General features: G+C 35.1%; 1 protein-coding gene across 2 annotated transcripts in view; it reads right to left on the bottom strand.

Annotated features, from left to right (window-relative positions):
* The window catches only part of WSCD2 (WSC domain containing 2), a 167,829-nt gene that overhangs the window by 124,808 nt on the left and 29,274 nt on the right, over positions 1-13,747 (bottom strand). For both annotated transcript variants that reach the window (XM_072415931.1, XM_072415929.1), the window contains exon 2: positions 11,319-11,392. The gene's annotated coding sequence lies outside the window, so the exon portion shown is untranslated. The remainder of the gene's footprint in view (positions 1-11,318; positions 11,393-13,747) is intronic.

The raw sequence follows: 13,747 nt of genomic DNA, 5'->3' as shown, positions 1-13,747 counted from the left end.
ATAAATGAACATGATGGAGATAATGAAATATTGGTTAAGCCCAAACAAGTGTAATGTGCACAACTAACTACACAGAGCTGGATAGATAGTAGGAAAGCTAACATATGTAAAAGTTTCGCAGCTTGAATATGTACTGGGTCCAGCTCTGACTTGTTACAAAAATGTTCCCAGTACAGTGACTTCCTCACCATCATATAGTTTTAAAGTGTACCCAGACGTAGGGCAACAAATAGACAGTAAGCATGTGCATTTAAAAGGCAGAGTTAAGGGGATGGCTTTTTTTCTATAAGGTCACTGGCAACACCTACATCCTCCATGTAAATATAAAAAGCCATTATTGCAGAAATACTCCTCCCCAGCATTGTCCCCTGCAGAAAGTTTTCTCCAAGCTCTAGCAATGCTTCAGGACAAGATCTGGTGTTATTCAAGCCTCTTCCAGTGAGCCCAGACATTTATGGACCCCTCTGTTATGATGTTTCTTAATACCAGCATAGTCTGGGTTCACTGGAGAGTTCTATATATATTTATTGCTATAGATCACTGCACCACACCTGTAGTGTCAGTCACTGCAGCATCCTGGATTCCTCCAATGTCATAGTTAAGAAAAGAATTAGGGGGATCTCTACCATCGTGAAACCGAACCACATATAGTTAGAAAAATGTTGTTTATAACATTTCAGGGGGGTTCCAAGTAAGGGCTGCAAACAAGGTGTGGGGGCTCAAGCTTTAATCATGTTGTAAGATAATAAACTTCTTCTTGTTTCTTTCTTGTACGCTTTCATATTATTATAAAATGAAACAAAGGCAGCCTGTCTCTCCCCCGGTTCCTAGGACTAGGCCTGCATGGCCTTTCAAAAATTCGATGGGCTTCATCGAGCAATAAAAAGAATAATTGTTATTTGGAATAGTGGGCAGCCTGATGCTGCTAATACACCCAGTATAGAAAAGGCAAACAAAATGATTACCCTGAAAAGCAGCTTAGTCATTGCATAATAGATTATTTACCACCAAAACTTTGCTATGAATTTTAAATGAACATCTGTTCATGCATAATGCATTGCAATATATTTGACCCACAAATAACAGCCTGTAGATAATGTTCCCCACCTATTCAGCCTGCAAACAAAGTATACATTATAAAAGGATATTCAATGGCTCAAATCGTAATTCATCTTCTAAATGTTTAGGATTTAGATGCTAAGTCTGTGTTACAGCAAACAGCAGCTACTTCGTGTCAGTTTCTTTTCTCTAGCTACTCGTCAAAAGCCCAAGCTTGGACAAAAGGTATCACATATTCTCTTTGCCTTCAGTGTAACAGTAGACCCTAACTGCAATTTGTTCTAGGGATCTTTAATGACTCAGAAGTTAAAGGTTTAGTAATTTAAGTAGGAAATCAAAGAGGGAACAGCACCAACAATATATGGAACCCGATTGATAAAATAAACAGAAACAGACTTTTTTTTTAGAATGGCTACATAGCTGCTGTGCTAATTGTATAAACAATACAAAAACATTGTTCCAACTTTTCTGCAAAACTATCACTATAAGGCTTGTTTCACTGCAATGGTGCTATATTAGTCAAACAATGCTCCATGTCTACTATTTACATACCATGATGGCCCCATGTCATCAGTCTGTCCTGTAATTACTATTTGTCCATTAAGAAGATTCATTGAGATATTTAGTAGCAAAGGTAAAAAAGTGTAAATCAATGGGGCCACAGAGATTTAGGCAGAATTGGGCTTTAGGCAATTTTGCATCCACCATTCTATTGATTGACTCATTTGTACTGTCTGTATTGCATGGTATCATCAATGTTAACTGCCTATAAATGCATACTCCTTTGTCAAGTGGCAGATAGATAAAGAACTTTTAACAATTACAGTTTTGTTTAATTTACTGCAAAACATTATCTAGGCCTCACTGACAATCCTTTGAGTCCAAGTGTCCTGCTTAGTTTGCTTTGAGGATTATTTGATTCTGGACGAATTTGAGAACATTTTGAGGCAGAAATCTTAAATGAGGGCAAATGTTCAATATTTTTAAGTTATAAGGGAAGTAGTTAGTATACCATGGGTTGGCATAATAAAAGAAAGTAGTTGGGCTTTAAGCTTTTAGTTTCACTGAACCCCTGCTGAATACTGAATATTGTGAGTAAGATATTGCCAGGTAAAGTATTAAAGTGTAAATGTGCAGTCTGAAAACGATTACCATCTTCATGAAGTTATTGATTGATGATCCCCCACCATCGTAAAAACATATTATAGATGACAAGAGACTAAACTGTAATAAATGTACTTTAATGGTTACTCCTACAATACTAGACTAGAAGCTCCTCCTAGGAGCAAAATCTCATTTGATGCTTAGTGTTCAAATTAAACCTAATATAAAATAAAATAAAATGTGGAAACACAATGGGTAAAGACTGAGAACGATTTACAAAGGAAAAAAATATAAAGAAAAGAATAATAGAAAAAAATGCATAGCATTTGTTTCACACTTATGCTATCTTCCAGTTGTCCCTTATTTGAAACCAAATTCCCAACAGGAGGTGTTTGTAAAGGGCGCTTCCAATGCATCATCTACCTGTCCTTATGGTAGTCCAGTATGTGGTTGCCCCCTCCTCAGTGAACTGGTTTTTATAAGTCCTTTGAACTCCTAACTAGTTCAACTCAAGATAAAAGAAAAAAAAGAGGTTCTCCTTCTATACTGCTCAAAGTTTATGCAAGGAGTGATTTTCCATGCTGAACATGGATTTAGGTGCTTAGGGAATTGCATATAAGAAGTTTCCCATGGCATCACTGCCTATACCTGGCATTAGTTGTCATTATAAAAATCTGCTTCCACTAAGCTCAGGGAACATTTACAACTGACCACAATGTGGTTCATTAATTTGATTAAGATGAATATACAATGGGCCATATTTTTTAAAAGCTCTCCAAGACTGGAGAACATAGGCTATCATGGGAGAATATCTAGGAAATCTGTAAAGAATCTGGTCCAGAATTAAAAACGTGCCAAATAATAGCACAATTTATTAGAAATATATTCCAGGTTTGCTGGATTGCCCAGGATCTCAGATTGCCCAGTAATGGAGAGTTTAAATAAATTAGGCCCAATGTACTATAAAAAAATGTAGATCCTGCTGCATTGTTTTGCACCAAAGTACATATGCTACATAATATGTTGCAACGCAACTATGAGTTTGGGGCATGCGAGGGTGGCCTTTAAAATGAATGTCATCACAACAATAATGTGTACATGATGCAATACAGCAAGTAGGAATGGGCCCAACATTCAGTTCATTATTCAACTCTTTTGTGTTCAAGTTTAGGAAGCACAAATGCATCAAGTATTTTACTAAAGTTAGGTAAAGCAATACTCTACATCTATAGAAAACTTTTTTAAATTTATTTTCTTGGAAGCTGCTTGGTTGAACTTGGGCATATTTATTGTCCGGTGACCCATCCCAGAGTCAATGTGAGCTGCCGTTTATGATTTTATGAATGTTAGATTGGACCATTCACCTTGGTGGTAATTTTACTATTAATATTGTACACCCATTAGCGAAGTTTGATAGTCACAGTAGATATAACTTACTGGTTTTTAAAAATTTATATATTTACGTCAATGAAGACTTTCTGCAGTGTTTGTATTTAGTATGAATTCGGATATTTTTCTATTTTTACAGATTTGTATTCTTATCCTGATTTTTGTCAATAATGGTATTGTACCTTTGAAAAGCTGTTGATATCTAACTCCTGATGAAGCACACCAGATCTGTGAAACGTGTAGAGTTTAGTTTAGGTAATACTTTCTGTCCTTTTCAGAGATGATAAACAACCATAATCATTATGCACTCCTTTTGATGACACATCCTTGTTAAAAGCATCAAGAGACATTGTTTGAACAAAGCTACTTATCTATATTAATGATTTTATGATCTTATCATGGTCTATGTGCAAATTTATATGTTCAATAAGATGTTTTAAATTTTTTTTAATTAGGAGCTTGGCACCTTAAAAGCCCTTCTTTACAATATAGGTAGTTCTGCTTTGCTCTTCTAAGCAGGACTAACAAATATTTACCCTTTACAAATTAGTTTGTGGAGTGGTACCTTTGATTGAATTTGATATACAAGTGGGTTAAGAAATCTTTTGTGATAAAGTTACGGAAAGGCCACCTTTCTAACACATAATCCAATACATCTATATAAAATAACTATTTGGAGAAAGGGACCACACAGAACAATTGTGCTAATGAACATGCAAAAAGCATTTTGTCAGGAAAAGAAAGATCTTCACATTTAAACGTAATGATTAGTGAACTGGGGCCACTGACAAGAGTATTAGCTGAATGGCTTTAATAGGCAATCATAAAATAAGAACAGAGACATCTTAGACACAATTATTTTCAATTTAAGAAGTTAGAGAAATTAACACGAAGAACAAATTAGAAGCTGTGGTTTTCCACACATGTCCTCAGAGACCCTAATAGATGAGGATATAGCAGCAATATCCTCTCCATTAAGGTGAAATCACTGTAATTATATTTATTAGTATATCTAATATTATGTAGCTGCATTAGATCTCTGACACAAGCACAAATCTGATGATTTCAATGGACTGACTCAAAACATTCACCTAAGTGGTGTACCCAACAGATTCTTTTTGAACAAACTCATCGCTATATATGTCAAAATACTAATAAATACAAAATACTAATATTGGGCAAAAAGGGAAATCAGAGGTAAATAAACTGAGTTATTTGACAGACTAAAGGTAGGAACAGTAGGGGCTAAATTAGAATAATACAATTATTTAAATAGATGCAATTTGACAAGATACAAGCATCCAATCATCTGCAAGACAAAACTTGTGTTTAAAGGATTCGGTATTTTTCGCAAGTGAATTTTCACTAAACTATGTTAAAAATCCTTATAATTCACTTTGCTCATTGAACAGGCCAAATTTCTGTTATTTACCCAAATCTATCTGATAACAATGCAGCACATGTAACAGACATAACAAAAAGCGTTCATTTGTTTATTTAAAAGACAATAGGTAGCAAATAGGGAAAATCATTTTAGTAGGGTTTACATACATTTAATGCACCTTATTTGACCTTTATAGCAGGGGGGAACCTTTAAAATTTCTTTCACTTCTTCGAGGAACCCCCTGCTATAATTTAGTGTGGTGGTCCTTAGGAAGAGGCACAGATTGCTTATTGCACAAGGAACCCCCAGGAACCTCTGGAGGAACCCTGGTTGAGAAACTCAATTTCTTATCTGACTTACAGATTCCTATTAAAAACAAAATAAATATCACAAGTAGATAACCTAACAATATATTGTTTTACCACCCATCATGTCAATACAGGCATCATCTTTTAATCCTGCTCAGTGTGCCACTTTTTAATTCGCAAGCAGTAATATGCATACTGAATACAAATACTGAACACTTTCTGAATTTTATTTTAGGCATGGATTACTTTTTAACTTTCTGAAAATGCTTATGAGTTATTAAAAGTAAAACTCTTAGCTTCAGCCAGACAGATCTGTTTGCTTTTGCACCATCCATCTTACTCATCTATTCAGCAAACATTTCTTGCCTGAAATGTCATCAATCTTATTATATCAATGAACAGAGAAATGAGCTTATGAACAAATGTCATTAGGTTCATAGATGAGCATTCCACAAAGTCTAGGAAACCACAAATGCCCTGCCAATTAGTTACTGACATGCTAAGTAAGGTGACCATTTTATTCCAAGGTGACACATCTTGACCTGAGAATAAGAATAAAAAACAAGGAAGGATACAGTACATCCTTTAGAAACAGAGCTTTAATTGAAATGCTCACGGTTCAGGTTTCATTTCTGTCCTGCTGCTGGGGAAAGGTCAAATGCTTGTCCTATTTTTCAGAGTAACTGATTGGGATAATTGCTTCATAAAATACCACAACAAAGAGATGTAGTATATTTTAATCTCTTTCCAGTGCTGAATAAAAATTTGCATTTCATTTCAAGGTCCCATACCCATTCTACACAGTGCATAAATTAAACTGAAAATCATTAAATTGGTGCATAAATCTTTGAGCAGAAGCCAAATGGAGCAATGTATTTTGGCGGTTGTGAGCTTGATGGTAATGTTGGAATATATAGAGTTCAATAGAAACTCCAATATAGTGAATGGCTTCCTAAACATAATTTTACGACTGTTGTGTTGTCCTTTAGAGCTCTGACTTAAATTATGAGGCCAGTTACAGAAAGTAATAAATTCTAAGGGTTGTAAAAGTGAGGACTTGACTTACAGAATTAAAAAAAAATGTGTAGGAAGGTGGAATCCTGGTTTGGGAGATGCAAGACTTCCACTGCTGACCTGTCTTTCTATAAATGCACATTGCCTTGCTTACATACTGATCCCATTGCTTCAATATAAGAAAAATAATAAAGGACTGAAATCAGTGAATAGGCAGGCCACTAACATTTTTGAAAGATGGTTAGTAATATCAGCCCACAAATTTATTTCAGAAGCTATACCTAGTGAGCAAGTTGCTGGCACATATCCATTATATAACTTCCAGTTGTTAGTAAAAAAAAATCTTTGCTTTGTGCAAAAATGAATACATTATTGCAGTTTGTTTGAATGTTAAATTGGTGGTGCAGAGAGAACTACTAAATGAACAATATTATTTTCAGCATCTGAAAGGGAAGATGCACACAGTAGATGGGAATGAAACAACATGTTATGTATTGTGGGGATGAGAAGAAAAGAGAAGGTGATATTATGGAACCTACATAGCGGTTGTACTAGCTGTGACTATGGTGATGAAAAAAGAAGGATTCCAGAGGGTGGTAGATAACAAAACCACTGTGATCTCAAATTTAGACAGGGTTGTAAGTATGGCAATCAGCATGCCTCCTAGTTTTTAGAGTTAAAAGTATATTGTCAATACTTCTAAAATATATAACTGCTGGATTGTCATGATTTAGACCCACTGGTGATAGAAAAGTAAAGACGTCTTCATTTCTCTTGCCAATGACTGGCTGAATTGGTATCCAAGTTATGAACTCTACTTTTTTGCTCTTTAGAGCAAAAATCAAGTCAAAGTAACACAAACATGAATGTAATTGCCAAGAAGAAGAGTATTACTAGCATAATATATATTAAAAATATAACAGTATATTAGAAGTAAAGGGCTCAGACATACCAAACACATATTTTCTGATAGGTATGATTGTTTTGAAAAGGGACATAGCAGTAAAGGGAGATGATTAAAGTTGGTTAATCAGTAATGAAAAAATAGAGCAAAGTGGAGAAAACTAATAAAGAATTAGTGGTTTGATAGAGACTGTTTAAATAGAACTAGTTCCAGTGCAGAAGTATATATTGTAAGACAGAGGTGTCCAATCTTTTTGCAAAGAGGGCCAGATTTGATGAGGTGAAACTGTGTGGGGGCCGACCATTCAGCACATACTCAGGGTTAGAGTGAGCGTGGTCTGTGCGGGTCCCCCACAGCATACGCCCACCAGGGTGACATGAGGGTTTCCCTGTGCATGTAGTCCAGTGTCAGTGTGAGCTCTATGCAGAGCATGTTCTTGGAATCAGCGTGGGCGTGGCCCGTGTGGGTCCTGCACACATGGGGACTCCCGTACTGCCGAGTAGCAGGCCAATAATTGCAAGGCGGTTGATCAACTCTAATGAAATATAAAATAGCTTTTTTGAACGCGTGTATTTTATATTGCGGTCAACAGTGTTGGCGGGCCGCATATTATTGATTTTATGACAGAAGCTGCGGGCCCGTGGAAATCTGAACATGGACCGCAACTGGCCCTCGAACCCGACTTTGGACATGCCGGTGTAAGAGAACACTTGTGTTACTGGGAAAAGTGCTGGATTGAAGTTATGTAGGACTTAGATATCTCAGGTTTATTTATTAAGAGGAAACCAGAAGAGATTTGTTTGCAAGGAAGCTCTAGCTTTCCCTGTTGTCTGTTTATAATTTCTGTCCCGGGGCTGGTTTTACTAGTAATCTGCAAAAGTATGGTGGGACAAATTACCAATTCTGGGTCCCACATTTTCCCTAGGAAAGGACACTGTTGCCTGGAGTTACCTCATTGCTAGCCTGCCCATTTAAGCTAATCCTCACTATATATATTGCTTTATAAAAGCACTTAAAGTTAAACTTTAAAGTTAAAGTTGCAAGCATAAGTGGTAAAATATACAAGGTTTTAAACTTTCAAATTCTTCACAAACAATTTTTGTTTCATGCCCCAGGATATTTCTGCAAATTAAATATTAATCTGATAAAAAAAACTAACAATCATTCAGCTTTTTATACAATCTGATTACATTATCTTGGCGAAAGGAAAGCGATCACTCATTTAAAAATTAAATGCAATCTGGTGTACTTACGTTTTTCTAACCATGTCAAAACAATTAACATTAGGAATGAAGAACAAATTGAGTAAGCCAAATTACCATGAAAAAACTTAGCCCAATAAGATGCCTTGATGTTCCATCCTGATAACAGTGTATTAAATTTTGATTATAAACAAAAGCTCAACATTGCAGCTGCGTTTTAATTAAGAGCCAACATTTTTTATATGAAAGTCAAAGAGTTTCAGTTATCAATTAAAATAAAAATTATTTTAATTCATATACGAGTTCTGACCCTGTTTTCAACAACCTAATTAGATGAAAACATTTATACACACAGAGAATTTTGTTTAGGTAGCAACCAGTCATCAAATCAATTTGATTTTAGACTGTGAGAGTAGTCCAATAGTAGAACATGCCAAAATCTTTGCAAATATGAGAATACATTTTGATAGAGATAAGGCCTCAATATTTACTAACAAGTTGGGTGACTTACAAATGGCTTCATTTATCTTAAGTATATGCGAATAATGACTGCCTCTCCATAGACAAAGTTCAACCCTTGCTATCCTCCAACTTTATGCATTTAGGCTGCCCTCAGAGCAGATATATACAGACTACATACATCACCATTTTCAGAACAGTGCTGTAGGTTTTATCTTGAAAGCAACTCAAGGTACCTCTAGAGGTCTGAGGTTTCCTTCTGCTCACAGCTTATAAAATATTTATTAGTTAGCTGTATGTTTCTTAAAACTATGTCCAGTTTTTAGCAATACATTCTATAAAGATTTCGCAAATACACCTTTTACCCCAATGAGAATGGAAGGGGCAAGGGAACATTGATTGTGCATTGAAAAAAGATTTCCATATCAGTTAAGGAGTTTGTCATTGTACGAAATAATAAAAGTTCTTTCAAGCAAGAAGTAGTACAAAAACAAAAAAAAAAAAAAGGTAATTTAAAAAAAATTAAATAAAAACCTATGTACATTTTAACAACACAAATTATTATTATTTTTTTTTTTGTATATCATGACATGCTTTTAAAATTACAAGGTTATTTTTCAGGAATATTACAACTGAAATGCAATATGCATTATTGAAGTAATTCAGAATTTCTCATACACAAATTCAAGACATGTCAAGGACGACATAATGTATTATACAGTGTTGTTTTTTTCAAAGACAGACTCTGTTTTGTTGGGGAATTAACAAGCTCCCTAGGTGAAATATATACATTACAAGGATTTTAGCAAATTTTAGTGACATCTAATTGCTACTTGCCTTACCATTTATTTTTTTAACTAACTACTAAATGTGAGGGCCTGCCTTCAAAATGCTCAGACTCGTGGGAAAGCCTGAAAGCCATTTGAATGAGCTGGAAATTTAATTTCTGGGGGTGTGGACAAATAGTTTACTAAATACCCTTAGTTTACATTAGGCAAAAAACTGAACTGTGTGGCAGTTTTAACAACCTTTGGTTAGAGAACACTAAAATTAAAAATTGTTTTTTTAATATATTATTATTTCAAAATTGCCTGTAAAGTAGTTATACATGCAATCCCATTTTTGTATTAAAAGTCATTTTTTCATGAAAATGTATCTAAAACCATAAACTTTTGTTAAATTTAAAAGTATGATCATTTTTTTTTAATTGCCATCTTTCTCCCATTTACCCTTTTAGTTATGGGAAATCCGCAATTTTTGTAATGATAGCAAGAGTTGTGGGGGAATTAACCAACAGGAGCTGTTGACAACCGTCTAAGGGCCCATTCACAACATTGCATGTGAAAATGCATATTGCTTGCATTGGTGTGATGTGGTGCCTTTATTCTGAATGGACCTCTAAATTACCTTGCAGCACTGCCAGATATGATGTATTATTATTATTATTATTATTAATAATAATATTAGTAAACAGGATTTTTATACCGCCAACATATGAGGAAGCGCTGAACATTGAATAGGTATGCACATGTGGGCGTGCTTTGGGGAGTGTAGTCACAATGTTGGTATTACAGAGGATTCTGCCGAGACATAGGGGTTGATATACTAAAGGAATATAGGTTGTTCACTTGGGGCCGTAAGGACAGATCACTTAGCTTATTAGATGTGGGAAATATTAACTTGGCAAAAAATGTGCAAAGGCATTAAAGAAAATGATATTTGGTTGCACATGATTGGATGAATGATTGGAATCCGTTGAGATTCATCAGATGCACTAAGCAAAGTGAATTATTCTTTGCAACGAAGTAGTACAGTTTGCTAAGGCTTAGTCTACATGGACATTTTCCCCAGAGTTTAACCTGAGGCTTTAAAAGTCCATGTTTGAAATTCCTATGCCTTCCAATGGGCTAATCCACACAAGGACATTTCCTTGAGGCATGTTTATGAGCTTTATCTATAACGTTGCTTGCAATGTTTAAAAATGCGGGGTAAAGGTTGGAAAACGGCCAAAAACGCGAAAAAAACGCAGATAAACACATTTTCCCGCATTTATAACCACTTAAAACATAAACACATTAAAAACACGGAAAAACGCAGTTAAAATTGTGGGAAAACACGGCATAGGCAAGCTTTAAAACGCCTATAAAGTGCAAAAAAACACATAACGCAGTAGGATTGTTTACATGCGATTTTAAAAATGTCGGTGTAGACCCAGCCTTAGTGAACAACCTATATTTCAGCCCACAGAACTTATTATATGCTGTCCATCCTGTGCAAAGCCATCCATAAACAAACCATCCTCCAACCAGCTTTACGTCTAAATCTATATTTTCATGAAAGTTCTGAAGAGAATATAAACTTGACAGTGTTTAGAGAAAGATATATTTCCTCAGTATCTAAATATTGGGACTTCAGAGTCAACCTAAACTTTGCATTATTCTTCTGCTGGCGAAAACACATTCACATGAACGTATGTTACTTGACAGATAGCTTACCTTCCTCCTATTGATCAATAAATAGGACTGCATAGAAGGCCAGGTTTATAGAAAAGTGGCAGGGTTGTGTAAAACTGGAGAGAAAAAATAAAGACTGAAGTCAAAACAGGGAACATCATTACAGTTACAGGCACAACACATATAAGGTCTGATTAACTGGAGAGGATTGTCTATTATAAGAGAATCTCCTCCAGCCCTAAAATCATACCATAGTATACAGTGACATTAGTTTCAAAAGAATGTATAGTGGCTTTGTTATTTTTTTTATTTGTTTATTATTGACCAGGTAAAAAAAGAATATATATATATATACACACACACACACACACACACACACACACACCATACAAACATATTAATTTCAATACCACGTAATGCGTATAAATCTTAACATGTACATGCAAATAAAGAGCCTTTATAAAATAAGACACCAAACACATATATGTGTTAATGCAGCTCAGAAAAGGAGCAGAACATAGGACTATAGATTTGTAACAAATCACATTTAAAGTTCAGTGAGGCTGAACATCCACAACAGTGAACAGTTGTGTCGTGTTTTCAACTACTGAATATTAAAGGGTATATCAATATAGTCATATATATTTTACTAGGTAAAACACTTTGCCTGTAAAAACTTTGGTAGTCATGTCCAATCAGAGTCCAAGTTCCAGACAGGTAAATGAAGCATCATTGCTTCATTGATGCATGATGAATATTTTTCATGCTTTAGAATATTGAAAAGGCATAAAAAGTCAGAGAGAATTCAGAGACAGACTAAATAGTTATGATATGTATTCCTTTAAAAATAGGATTGATTTAAACAATATTCTGGTAATATGAACTGCAGGCTGAAGCACCTGCACCTTTCTTGCTGTGATTATCTTAAAAATGTTAACCTATCTGAAAACAGCACGCTATACCTACTGCATTTGCTTAAATTATGCATGGTTACAAAGTACTCTGTATGTCACTTGAGCATCAGGGACCTTGATCTTGACATTGAGAATGAGCCTGTCCAATTGGCATCCATTGTAAATGTATATTAAACTCCAATGTCCTCCATTATCTGTACTATCCGTCTGCTGTAAATCTCATAAAACAGTGTCACATAATCCCAGAGAAGTAGACTTCAACACAGCCAGGAATATATACTTGTGACATGAGTATGCATTACAAATTGAATCAGAACTGCAAGATGAAGAATTCCCCTAGGAGCTTGTGTTTTAGAAGATGCTGGGGAAATCCAAGAGGCTATTTCACACATTTCTAAGTTACTTCCTCATATTTAGCTCTTAAAAATAGAAATGTGAGCTTGAAAGATTGAATTCTTTCAGAGAGAGTTTTGTGGTCTGCATAATCTAAATGACATTCTGAAAACTGTCCGATGGTGATCTTGATTTACCAGTGGCGGACTATGATTTCAAGAAGGTGAATCTATGCGTTTAACATGCAAAATTGAATCTGTCCAGCTTACTAGGTAACAAAACACTTTAAAAGCTGAGATGACATAAATCTGCCATATTTCCTTTTCTAAAGAATTTAGATATAATTACAAATCTAATCAGACATGTGGCATAGTACAAAGTAGGGTTTAAAGCTTCATATGTATATATTGTATATTGAAGGTCATTTCTTTTTATCAAAAGTGCAAAACCTTGTGTTTAACAATTGTGTCAACAGCCAAAATTCTGGAAGTTCATGGAATGGGGCACTGAATTCCCTACAAATATGGTCCCCTATATTAGGTATAAATTTAAACCACAGGCCATAACTCAAAATCTACATACAATCTGCGTGCATACTGCAAGAAAACCACTCACATCCAATTCCATTTTCAATCAAACCATAGCTCATGTATATAAGACAATGGAGCCTTTGTTTCCAAATCAATATTTTAATAAGACATAATTTTACTAATTGAGTAATATTATATATGCACATGCACACACATATACAATATAAATACCTTTCCCCACATAAACGGAGATTTTTTCCATGCTCTGCCTTAACTCTGTTGCTAAATTCAACCAAAATGGTGGCCAGATACATCATCAATACCATCACTAGGGCGAAGTTGACTTTGCTAGGTAAGCAAGCAAGATTTTGTTATTGCCCAAGTTTTACCTAATTGTCTCCTTCTTTGTTCATCATACTCACATATTTGCTAAATGGTTGTGTGATTTTCTAGGCACACAGAATGCTAGGACTTCAGAATAGTGAGATAGTCTTATCTTGCAATTATGAAAGCTGTAAAGAAGGTGAGGAGAGGAGGTTTGCTATTAAGCATTACATCCCCAGGACTTAGCCTTCATATTTACCTTTGTTGTGTTAGATACACGTTTTTTTTTTATCCACACGCTTCTTTCTATCATATGTCACCTTCTTTAATAATGAACATTCCAACCTTAACCTACTTAGCCACTTTTTGA

The sequence above is a fragment of the Pyxicephalus adspersus genome, chromosome 6 (assembly GCF_032062135.1).
Source record: "Pyxicephalus adspersus chromosome 6, UCB_Pads_2.0, whole genome shotgun sequence".
Taxonomy (NCBI): Eukaryota; Metazoa; Chordata; class Amphibia; order Anura; family Pyxicephalidae; genus Pyxicephalus; species Pyxicephalus adspersus.
The sequence above is the reverse complement of the archived record's forward strand: the minus strand, read 5'-3'. Positions and strand labels throughout refer to the sequence as shown.